This window comes from Branchiostoma floridae, chromosome 18 (genome assembly GCF_000003815.2).
Source record: "Branchiostoma floridae strain S238N-H82 chromosome 18, Bfl_VNyyK, whole genome shotgun sequence".
Lineage (NCBI taxonomy): Eukaryota > Metazoa > Chordata > Leptocardii > Amphioxiformes > Branchiostomatidae > Branchiostoma > Branchiostoma floridae.
Window position 1 is genome coordinate 10,870,033 of NC_049996.1, and position 12,918 is coordinate 10,882,950.

The window sequence follows — 12,918 nt, forward strand, 5'->3', positions numbered from 1 at the left end:
GAGAAAAAAAGACACCAGTATCATGTATTTTACATTTAGCATCTGTGACTGTTCTTCACCCAGAAAAAATATGTTATGAAAGGTTACAGAAATTAATTTGGTAGGTGCATAACAAGTATTCATGCACTGCAAAGCATATCATTGACCCACTTTTCTATTCCTTGCAAATTGCCATACATGCCAAATGCCATATGACAATAAATATAGGTTCTTTCCACAAAGAAAAGCTATTCAAAATTTGCAGTACCAGGCTCATGAGTGTAATAATCATTATTTTTTATATACGATGACAAACATGTAGACATGCAAACCATTATTTTCTCGGAGTTCCTAATGTATTGCAGTTAATTCTAAATTTCATACTTTTTAAAAGATTCCATAAAAAATTCTATTGATGTCTCCCCACCCCGTCATAACACCTCATCTGTTCCTATTCAAGCCAAGCCACTTTGCACTCCACTGCACTAAACCCTCACAAAGGCCAACCAGTACTCTTCACAAGTCCAAGCAAGAGGGTACTGAAAGCTCAGAATGATTGCAAGGCCTTCAACGAGACTCTATGCTGGAGACTGCAAAAGAGGGCTTAGTATATATCTGTTTCCATTTTCTTCACAAGCAGACTTCAAATCTATCGTTGATCGATACACTCAAATCAAAGTCACGACTGGCTTTCATGGATTAGTCTGAGAGTACATACTAGGCATGGTGATAAAACCTGTGCTTGGATTCTGCCAGACAGAGAATAACAGACAATGACTCACCTTTGAATAGGGTACTCACTACTCAGTCCCGTACATCAGAACATCTACGTACATTCAGCCTAACACGGGATGTATATTCTGTTCACACCCTCATGTGCGTATCAGTACATGTATATTCCACACCAAGCCAAGCCTTTCGTCTAGGAGGCCATAACGGCCAGCCCAATACATCTCACTTGTGCACCCAACGGCACGGCGCATGCATACTGCAAGCAGACGGCCACCACAACCAGTAATGTACAACATGCATATGCAATAGCTGCGGGTTGTACCACTAGTGGCAACTAATAGGAATGTGCTTCTAGGGCTGTATCCTGCTAATTGATTAAAATGAATTCTGACTATCTTAATATCATTACAATTAAGTTAAAGATAGAATCTTATCTTAGGTTTAATTTGTCAAACTAGATGACACTCAGTATAACATTTAAGGGTGTCCCTCCTCTTTGGGAAATTTGGTACGTTCCAACAAGGAAATGACAATGTGCGGTAGGTGTAATAACAGGATGGCCAAGGCAAGTTGTTTAATGGGAAAATGAACACAGTATATCATGTCAGCTGGCCCCCAAGTGACCCCAACATTGCATTATCTATAGTTCATATGACCCACTTAGTAACAGAACAGATTTATCATAAGGACAGATTGATTGACACCCCTGTCAGACAATTTTGACTTTTCTGGTTTAAGCACATGCCTGGGACCTTATAACTTAAGGGCAATCACCTTCAGTTCACAAAACTTATAGAATATTTGTAGGAACTGTTTTTTTCTAATTCTCTGGGTTTCTGTTTCATTTTGGAGTGATTTAATAAGATACTTTGAGAAATAATGATACATGTACATGTATATGGTATTTCATTTTATGTCATATTTTATAAGCTTTGCCACTCTGTGGTAGAATGATTGCACCAGCTTTTCAATCAAAAGTAAATAACGCAAAGAAGTATCAAGCCAGTTGCATATTAAAGAAACGAATCAACATATTATTAGTACATCTATTTGGTTTCAATATATGTATCCTTGGCTGTTTTGACTTCAAAGTTTTTAATTCAAAAATTGCGATACATAAACCAAAATCATGCCATTTATTGTTGTCATCACCATGGCAACTTGGCAACTGAGAACTGAATCTTGATGATAACAAAAAAAACTGTTGACTCAGCAACTCTACAAGCCAGTTTAAGTTGTTGACATTGTATACATATGGAAACTATGCCTTCAAAGTGAATAATACAGATCACATCAGATTAGCGTACAGAATGCCTTACACAATCACGGCGTGGTGTTACGCACACAGCGATTGCTTTGATCAAATATGAATTTTACATGGCACGCCAGATTGAATGTTACACAAATGTTTTTTCTTGGGAGATCCATTAATAATAGATGTGGAGTGAATGTTTTATTGTGTTGGTTGAATGCCAAGGAAATAAGGAGCTGCCGTGTTTCCTCCAGGGGGAGCCAGGCCTTGTGTCTTTGTTCTAGGTTAAAACATGACTACAAGACGGACGTAAAAATCAGCCTTATGGTCACAGCAGACCACACGTTGTCGGTTCAATGTCTGTTGAAGAATTTGCCCAATAATTAATCACAACAGCTATCCTATATAAAACTATGGCACAGGGAGCAAGTTGACTAGTTATGCAATATTCCTCTTCTTAATGCCTGTGTACCTTACCTTAATTCATTTGATACATTTAAGTTAGTGCCTCTTACTACATTGTTACATACGAGGTGCATGTGTTGAATACTGAGTATGTTCAAGATACATTACTCCATTAAGGACTAAGTAAGCTTCAGGCAAATGTTGGTTGCTTTTTAAATCTTGACAAGTTTTGGCAGCTACTAACTCTATACAATCTATCTTGCTAAACTGTATAAACATTCATTTTCTAAACAAAGCACCAACCTCCAATGCAAAATGAAATCATACAAAAAATAGACACCTCTACAAGTCAGCAATATATTAATCTTTTTTGTTTAAAATCTATTCTAGAGCTACCTGAATCCATTATCTTTCTTCAGGAAACTTTAAGGTGCAAACTTTAATTTGATATTGAATTCTGGAAAACATTACAAGAAATATGTTTGCAAACATAAATCCATGTATCACTCAAATCATAAATCTCTATCAGCCCACATTATCTAAACTCGCTGACCTGTGCACAACAGACATTTTATACCACAAAGGGATCCCGGATTCTGAAGGTCAGGTGATATTTCAATGTCAGAAAAGGCATTCCTATACATATGCTTCAGTGCGTCACAAAATATTTGTCACAACATGTTTCGCCAAAGCTTAATCTAGCCACCCTTTGCCTTTATCTAACCAAGAAAATCAGCACTCGGGGGGTACTAAATATACGACTAACTTAATCAATGTGAACATCCAAGCATTTAAACAATAAATAACTAAGCTTAAGATAGGTGTTTTGGTGCAATCCAATGGTGGTAGGCCTATAGGTGCAGTGGAGTAGTGGTTAGGGATTAAGTATTGGTGTACATCCTGTTTCTTATGTGTTAGAGTTCCAGCTATGCTAATGCTAGACATAGTTAACGGCTTAGTGGGACCAACTTCAATTCTAGGATGTTTATAATATTGACCAAAATTCCTGCATTCCTGCATTCCTCACCCTTTAAGAAGAAAATGGTTCACACAGCCTAATGCTAGTTTTCATAACAAAAAGTATAACACCACTGATAATTGTGATACACTTGAGATGCCTGAAGTTGGTCTCCAGTTTAGCAACCACCCTCAGTCTGGTAAATTTTGTTAACATTCAACAACAAAAAATGCCAAAATCGTTACCTAGTGATACAAATATTTTAAGTTCCTACTTTTAGAAGAATGCATTAAGTTTATGCAAAGGAGTCATACCTGAATACTCAACACACAAAGTGGGCCAAGACACAGCTCCAAAACTACTCATACTAGAGGCAGCATTGAGAGCAAGCTTTACGGTATTATATAATGTATTATTACTAACTTGAAGATAAGAAGGAGATGACTTATTCAGGATTTGAGAGGCTATATGATCCTGGTTCAAACCTGAGCTTTGGCACAGGGTTTCTCTAGTTCAAGTGCAGACCAAAAGGTGTCACTGAGTCATGTCATTTGTTCTACGCATCTTTGCAGGTAAGACGTCAGTACAACATGCCAAGAGGACTGTTCACAAAGCCTGGTCATGCTGGATATACTAAGGCCATTCACTATCCAGAACCAGAAAAAAACAAAAACAAATTCTTCACCTAAAAGTTCCTTGAATGCTAGAATGGCATGCTTGTGTATAAAGGCGTATTGGCAACACTGACGCACTGACGCAAAGAGTTGAAGACAGCAAAAAACTTGAGTCAACTGTCAATGACGTGGATATCTAAGTAAGAATCAGACCTCCACAACAGTAAAGCCCCCCATGAGAAAAAAAACAAGCATTGCCCAAGTTTCCTTTCAGCTGTAAAATGCAAGTACAAGAATAACAAACAATTTTTGTAGAATGACATAATCGAAACAGGTTGACTCTCTAAAAACATCCTATTCATCTGGCATTCCTCTAGTGTAATATATGCTTGAATACAACTTGCACAATGTTATGCAATACTCAGCAGCTGAGAGATGTTATCATGACCACCAATAAAACTGTGCAGAATTGATTTCTCTGTCTGTCTGCAACAAGAACAGAAAACAACAACACAGCTGCTGCAAACCACTGTCTGGTTGTGGACTTTAAACTTAGAATCAATTTGTTACACTTACAGCCAGATGAGTCTGGTTTGAACCATTGAGTGAATAAGAAGATTACAATTTTCATTAACTTGACAATCTAGTTAACTTCCTCGATCCATAATGGTACCTTAACTAACAATTAAACAGGAAGGTCATTCTTCCAAGTATGTGAGAACAACATCAGGCCATCTAGAGAAAAACAATTATCAACAGTGTCATACAGTTTAGTAAAACAACACATTAAGACAATTTATATGAGGTATTTCATTTCTATCCAATCCAAATACCGTAAAACTATCACACCTGTTCAAAGCATATGGTTGCAGCTTATATTGTATCATTTTGTAACAAATTAACAAACCAACTTGCTTGCAGAACAACAACTGAAAACAAATAGTTGATCACCTTGTACGAGGTTTTAAGTCATCAGATTCTGATTTCAAGTTTTACACCTTGTCTATCCTTTTGCAAGATGGCACTGCAAGTTACATCATTTAACACTTGCCTGAAAGTTTTCCTTCTGTACTGTTAGAAAATCAATAAATGTGCACTTAACAGGTTTCACAAGTATTCAGGGGGTATGATAGGGGTTACCACAAGGGAGAATTCCAATGTTCTACCTGCACATCAATCTGTTTCACCTACTATATAGTAAATGATTTATCAATGATGTACATGAGCCATATTGGGTAAAACTAAGTTTGTAACACTGGCTACAAAAGGAAACAGCAAGCAAACTTTGCTAAAACATGAATTAACTTTAACTTTAACTTTAACTTTAACTTTAACTTTAAAAAAATTAATGTGGGTAATTGAGTAACTTTTCAATCTGAAAAAATCACTTTTTTCCAGTTTCAAGATATAGACAAGGATGAGTTACACGGGGTGCAATATTGAATGATGGATGGGGAAAACCTTGCAAAACACAAGTTTGAAAATGATTTGCTACTAGTATTCAGAAAATTGACAGAAGAATAGAATGATAATTCTAAAAACTCCTTTCCAACCTTAGAGGTATGGTAGAATATTCAAAGAATAGAGTCTAAAAAAAATAATAAAATGCTGCTGTTCTCTGTGAAAACATGATGTTTCCTTACAGCAAAGTATAAAGTCTAGAAAAGTGCAAATATGACCTCAGGTACATACATAGCCCCCGAGCACTTGGGAAAGTCCATCCAAGCAGACAAACATTGACACACCACTTGTAGTATTGGGTAAACTTCAAAACACCCAGTGGACTACTGCAAACAGGTGGTTAAAAATGGGCAGCAGTGGAATGTGGGTTTTACAATTTCTGAAGTTTGGCTCTCTTGCGGTTGTGGCTGTTTCGAGATATGGAATCTAAATTGCATTTTCAAGGTTTTGTTACATCAACATGTCCTTCCATGCATGCATCTTTGTAATCTTCTCCCAACTAGCTTATCTCAAAACCAATAGAAATTTGGGGCCATGGGGCTACCTCAGAAGGAAAACATTGTTGTTTATACAAAAATAGCCAGTGAGGCACACAAAACAGCTTATCATTGGAAAGAACTTGGCTCCCCAGGCCTAATAGAGAACCTTGTGCTGACTTACTGAAGCTACTTCATACAATGATTATCATATTAAGAACTTCAACTGACAAAAGTTTAACCAACTACAGCTGAACTTGATTATAAGAAAACATTGTATATTGATTCCTACAGTGAGCCCTCTGCCTATCTTACACTCAAGTTTAACAGTTCTCGTAATTGGATGTTCACTGAAAGGCTAGGTAAAAATACTCACTCTGTTGAAGTGCCCAGTGTACAAATGACACATTTTCTATCACCCTAATGGCCTACCATGAACAGAATCTGATCGTGGGAAACAGCACAACTGTTCACAACAGAAACATATGACAGCTTTTCTTACAACACCTCACTTGAAAAATCTCTGGCTTTCAAAACATCCCAACCATGCATTAAAAAAAACTAACACCTGCAAATACATGTGACAAGCATTCGCTACTCTTTGTTCGCTGGCCTGCTGTCTTCAAGCACCTTGCAAGACAAGCACACATCAATACCCTTGGCTAACGTATGTTAAGCCTAGCATACATCCTGAACAAAACGCTTTGCAGCCAGGAGTGACAGGTACGTGCAGGCTAGCAGACAGGTATGTAAGATGACATGCTTCTTAACACGTCAGTCCTCACCTCTAACCTCTGACAACTACAGCAAAGACTTAAACTTTAAGCAAGCACGCTATATTGAATCTAGTAAGAAAATGATGACAGTTGATAACCTCAAAGCAATCTTATGATGTTTGCAATGGCTAGAAAAAAACAGTCTTCAAATCAGAAGTATAATAAGTCATGGATGAATATGTTAGCTAGAAGTAGATTTACCTAAGAACATTTTGTTCACACTGTTTGTATTTGGTATAATTAGATTAAGTTGTATTTGGTATAATTAGAGAAAGTTGGACAATAGCCAAACACCTGTTGTTTCATTTGATTAGAATGCATCATTGGTTTGCAAATAGTAATGCAATTTGACAGAACTTTCAATACAGTGTTCTACTAATTGCCAGGAGTTTTGTTCTAGAATCCATTAATTTGTTTTTTTCAGCCCTTTAGTGACACATAAAGCATCTTTTCCCTGCAGCCTTCATGCAAATTCAGTGCTAAAATGTTTCTTTGGTGGTAAGAAAGCTAATTGCTTTTCAGACTTTCAAACTAAACGAATCATCTGAAAATTAGGCCACACAGGCACCCCACACTCCACAGCAGGTGGCCTTGCTTTCTTCTACCCCCGTTTTTGATGGACAGGTGTCCAGATGGGGAGCGAGAGGCAAAGACTCAAAATGTTTGCAGATACTTTGTTTAAATCCAGATGAGATCTGATTTCATTGTGGTATTCTTTGATCGACACACTGATATCGCCTTATCTTGGCAGAAATCTCTATTCACTAAGTCTGTGAAGCTTTGTATCTATTCTGAATCAACTGCAAAGTATGTTGTGTCATAATTTCCTGTCCTCTATTGTCTGTTTGATAGTGGCCATGGGTTTCTGAATACAATTTATATTAGCTTTGCTCAAGAAACTATTCACAAAGACCTTTATGGAATTCTTTCAACACTGAGATGACCTCAGGTAACAGAATGCCACGTGACCCAACTGTAACTGCGTCATGTACGTGTGATAATACACCAGCATATGGTTACCAGTGACACAGATACCAGAGATAGCGTACACTCAGACAATAACGATGGGCATATCATAACGTATTGGGAGCTGTTCCCAACACGTGACTTGGTTAGATACATGTGTGTTCCTGATGAAATGTCTTAAGGTAATCAAATTCTGTCAAAGTGGGAATTCTTTATTCTTAAAGAATTTCAATTGAGCCATATTGAAAGGCCCACAACTGTTCTTTAATTGCTGGGTACAAAGCACTTGTCTCTCTCTAATTCAGTTCAAATGCGACAGTCACTGACATGACATTTTTGTCCCTTCCTTCCCCATCAGTTAACCACCTCTGATCAAGACAACGAAAAGTGAGAAGTAAGTTCTCGGCAAAACAACAGGTCGTTGACCCCACACTGCACCTGTTCCAAAACAAAAGTCGAGCAAACATCATGCCAGCATGGCAGACACCTGGAACATATATCCTACGAAAAACAACAACATCCAAAGCCCTCAAAAACCATACAAAATCTTCTACAGTATTGTAATCCATGCATGAGACCCTTTCCACAAAGTCCCTTAATATCTTTATCCTAAGTTTATCCAATATACCATAAGAATTTAACCTAGAAAAACAGTCTAACAAAAAGAAGCCAGTCGCTTGTTTTTGTTTCTAGGATCACTATCAAATCTTCGTCCAAACTGCGGCCGATCACGCTTCTACGCTGTCCACACAGTCAATGGACTGGGACAGGATTAATCGTCTTTCAGGGATCTCTAGTTTCACCTGTTAATCCGGATAAACACACTGCGTAAGCTTCCTGTGTCTAAAGGGCTTTATAGTCTGAGGCATGGGCTTTGTGGGTTTAAGTGTGGATATCATGGTTTGTCTCTTAGGTTCCGATTGTGTTAAGTTTCTACTTTAGAGATGGATCCACGTGTGACTTACTGATAAGACCAGTTCATATAAAAGGTCATCAAATAGACAATGTCATTCTATGTATGGAATTTTATGGATCTCAGTATTTTAGCATTGTATTAAATGTGCTTGTAATGTCGGTAGTCTGCAACATACGCTTAATTGCTGATTGGCGTACCACTTTCAAGTTGTATTGTTTTCATTGCAATTTCAATTAAGTAAAGCAAAGCAAGGTCATTTAGGTGTTTAATTGAAAGAAGACATTCTCATGTAACTTATTACAATCGGCAATAGTCTCTTCGTAATACCAATACCTAACTGTGGTTTAATTATAGTTTTCAGAATAGTGAAACATGATGAAAAATCCCATTTTTAAGAACTTGGGGCAGATATAACCTAAAATACGGCAAGTTTTTTTTCTGTTTCTTTTTCAATCTGTCAAATGGCGATGAAATCAATATGATACTCAGCATGGAAAACAAAATTACCACTAGACCAAAAAGGAAAAGTAACATTAAACTCACAACTATTTCTGAAGGCTGCAGTACAGAGAGCAGCAATAAATATTTCACTTCTTTGTGATGTATGAACACAGTTTACCTGTTTACTACTTGATCCTTTCTACTGCTCCAGTCCTTTAATTGTTCTTAATGAACTTTGCTATCAACAAGTGCCATTAAACACAAGGTCTTCCTTACATAATGCTCTTCCTGCACTATCCTACTAATGGAGCCTTAGTGTGTGGTACTTCACAATCAAAACAAATACACCCAGACAAAGGCACACGATCAAAGACTCACTTTAGACAGAAAGGGTCCTGTCAATCACAAATGAAAAGGTGTGAAAATCTATCTGCGGATAATTTTCACCGTTATGATCCAATCTTAAGAGCCCTCACTCTTCCTACTATTAAGAAGAGTCAACTTATTTGTAAGTGGATGAACTTAAAGTACAGAGAGATGTGAGATTTAACCTGTGTATGAAAAAAGTCTTGTGAATCATGATTTTTACTCAGCTGCCAGGTTTTGCTAACACAACTTTAGAAAGCAATAGGCTTGGGCAATTAAGATTACAGCATTTGATAACATTGATACTAATTGCTGTATGAATGTAACAAACACGGAGAATAAACCAACCGTTAATGACATAAAGATCTGACTTTGCATACAGCACAACATGCATCGGAAGTTATGATACCTGAGGGTTAAGTAGAGAGCACTTCAAATTCAAGGCAACTGCCTATACAGGCTTAACAGTTGCATGGTACAAGTAAGTGATCATATAACATATAAGAAGGTTCACCTGACACTTAAAGTCTATTTTCTACCTTAAATGCTTGAAGGACAAAAGAAGGCAGCAGAGTTGGCTTTGACTCATTTGAGAAGCTCTGTTGTGGTAAATGTCATTTCCAGTACTCCTTGAAATATGATAAATTTGCAATCTATTGTGGAAATAATGTACACATTTTGCTGAAAGATGCAGCTATAATTCATGGTCTGCCACTTTGAATCTTAAATTTCTTCTATGTCATTGAAATTTGTGATGAAAATTTGATTGTCTGCATTATAACAAGCTTGCATTTTAAACCTTGAGATTGTATCATGATTTTAAACAAAGCTAGTTCACCTTTATTCGCAGGGTAACCTATATCCGCTATCTTTAAAAACAGGGTATTTAGGGATTTCAAGTCTATTGACGGTGGTTCCAAATTGCAAAATTGTCAAAGCATTGCAGCTTAATTTTGAAACCACAGTCCACTGACTTGATATCCCTAGATACGCTATTTTTTACCCGGGATATAGGTTGTCCCCCCCAACCAAAGGGGAACTAGCATTACAATGCCAACAGTAACATGAAGTTCAGTAGCATCCATGAACAAATCCCATGTCCGAGGAATCTGCTTACACGGTGCTGGATTAACCTATAAAAGGGGAGACTGTTTACATAGCTCCGTAGCAGTAAGCACGTAAGGAGGGGGCAAATAAAACAACTCGGGTCTGGGGGGAACACGAGACCTCTAGTCCAGTGGCAAAAACAACATGTCTGCCACCTTACAAAAACCTGCCGAGATGACCTTGAAAATAGTGTCCTCACCTGAACATTGTAGGAGACTTTTAGAACAAATCTAAGGTCACAAAGCCAAGGACAGGTGGTTTAGAAATTGTTGGAGACATGACAAACTTTTAAATGGTCATTTCTAGGGGAAACATGAAGCTACAAGAAGCAGTTTACAACTCTACACAATACCATAACTTTATAAAAGCAGTCGACTGCACTTGTCTGATTCAAAAAGTTGTTTCTGATTCTAAAAACTACCAGCGGACTTTAACTAGCTTTTGAAATTTTCACCAATGACAGTGGTCTGAATAAAAGGAAGAATCTTACATTCTTAAACCACAATAATTCAGAAAATGGTACAAAAGAACACAGTCAAGCTCCTAGGAAAAACTTAAAAAACCTTAATTTCTCTTATATCAGAAAACAATATTCTATGATTAATATTTAGCTTATGTTGATCAAATGCAAAATGACAATGTACCAAATGTGAAAAAGTTGAAAACAATAATGTTTTTGTTGCAGGAGACATCTGAAAACTTGAAAGTAACAGCCATAAAGGATTGTATTCCAAGTAAGTGGATAGTCTTTTCACCACAGCATTCATGACTACCTCTCAATAGTCACAATAGATCCCTGTATCAAGTGGTTAATGGCTTTCCTACAAGGAAACTCACTTAGTCTTAAGTCATTTGTAGAGTGGCACTATAATCTCTGTATGAAAGTCTTCAAACATCTTTAAGCTTGCTGTAACATTACATGTACATGCTAATTTCCAAAGGCAGATGCTAGCAACACCTTTCTGTTTAACAATCAAATTGACAATTTCAGATACTCACTGATTTCGCTGTCTCAAAAGATTTTACTTCAAAATGCTCAAGCTGACATCTTCAGAACTTCTGCTCATTACTTTGCAAGATACAAACAAAACTTCTTGCAGAAAAAGTAAAGAACTAACTACAAGACGTAACCGTGTACTTTCCAGACCCCCAAGAGAACTCTCGAAATCATAAACAGAACCTGTTTGTCACAGGTAAATGTTTTACCATCAAACACCCTACATAAACATACGGATAAGAAGATCAGCTACAAAAGGACGCAAAAGTCCAACTTACTTTCAAATCTCCCTGCAGATCGGACCTGTTGATGTCCTATAGTACGCAGCGTGACTTGTACTCTCTCTGAAACCACAGCTGGCTTTTCCTGCCCCTATTGGCGCCGGACCAAGTAAGACAAACAGGCACGCTTCAACGCAAAACATCACGCAAGCCTTTCATCCCTGGCTTCGATTACACCTGGCATAGAAAAACTCAAAGCCCATGTGATTGGCTCCCTGTATCAACTGATTGAGTGTCCTTATTAGATACGGGTTGGGGAAAACACACACCATTGGTCCCATTCTTCCTTCATTGTTGACCACGTAGTTGACCTCTGTTTACCCGCTACATTGCCATCTGACAGCTGCCATTCCTTTACGAAATATCCTTTTTGTATGGAGGGGTAAAAATAAACCATTAATGTAAACAAGACCGCGGTTATGCTTTCTTTCATTGCATACCAAAAGGTGTAAGCACATATCTCTATTGGCTAATTGATTTATATCCATTTATCATGTCTGGGGTGCAAAGTTGCCTTGCCATAAACATTGACCATATGTCTGAATTACTTAAGTGTCACATGACCACATACTTTCAAAGTGACTTCACCTCCTTACAGTTAGGTTGTGCGCTATAGATGGGAGAGGATAAGACAATGCCAAGGTACATCTGCAGTACAAAACAACTTACATTTACTATTCTGCAACAACCTCAATACTGTATGGTATTAACGTAAGTGCAACTTTTTACTGAAATTCAAAGTTTAAAAGATTCTGATAACCATTAAAACTTACAGCTTACTGATTAAGTACAACTTTCAAGACAAATCTTTACCTATGTGGAAAAAGTTTTGACCTAAGGACAAGAAATTTGTTTCTATATAATTCTACTTCAGCCAACTACCGATACAATAAGTTAGTACAAACAAACTCCAATTAACATCTTAAACTGCCAACATCTGTTAATGTCAGCATTCCATGCTGTTTGAATAGTAGTATTGCTGTCTAAATAGCAGAAGAAAGTGTCTGAATCAAAAGTGTCACCATTATGTAAACTACATGCCTAAAGCTTGTAGGCTCTTTGGTTACAGACAGAGGTTAGAGAATAGAATATCTGTCAGCTGGTGAGAGATAACCAAACACCTACTTCAACCTGATATTACAACAGCAAAGCACCTTTCATTTCATATGGCAATACATGGGCCCCCTTAAA

General features: G+C 37.4%; 1 protein-coding gene across 2 annotated transcripts in view; it reads right to left on the minus strand.

The window, feature by feature from the left end:
* LOC118405677 overlaps nt 1-12,116 on the minus strand; it is a 40,417-nt gene extending 28,301 nt beyond the window's left edge. Inside the window, exon 1 of one of the 2 annotated variants that reach the window (XM_035805281.1) lies at nt 11,725-12,116. The gene's annotated coding sequence lies outside the window, so the exon portion shown is untranslated. Of the gene's footprint in view, nt 1-761; nt 979-11,724 lie in introns of those variants that run through there. The other variant, XM_035805278.1, reaches the window with a different exon arrangement.
* Nucleotides 12,117-12,918: the final 802 nt, after the last annotated feature.